Source organism: Penaeus monodon, chromosome 33 (genome assembly GCF_015228065.2).
Source record: "Penaeus monodon isolate SGIC_2016 chromosome 33, NSTDA_Pmon_1, whole genome shotgun sequence".
NCBI classification, from domain to species: Eukaryota; Metazoa; Arthropoda; class Malacostraca; order Decapoda; family Penaeidae; genus Penaeus; species Penaeus monodon.
In genome coordinates this window covers 34063131-34063344 of record NC_051418.1, presented here as the reverse complement: position 1 = coordinate 34063344, position 214 = coordinate 34063131, and positions in this window count along the sequence as shown.

Genomic DNA, 214 nt, shown 5'->3' with positions numbered 1-214 from the left:
ATTTTATTTATTTATTCATCTATTATTATTATATATATATATATTTTTTTTTTTTGCCTGGTGTCTCCTTTTTTTCTTTTTTTTTCTTTCGTAATATACTCCCTCTACATCTCCATCTCACCACCACTTAAAAAAAACGCCCTCATCATTATCAAAAAAATAAAAAAGAAGAAGATGGATGGTAAAAAAAAATAAACCTTAAATGTACAAACAC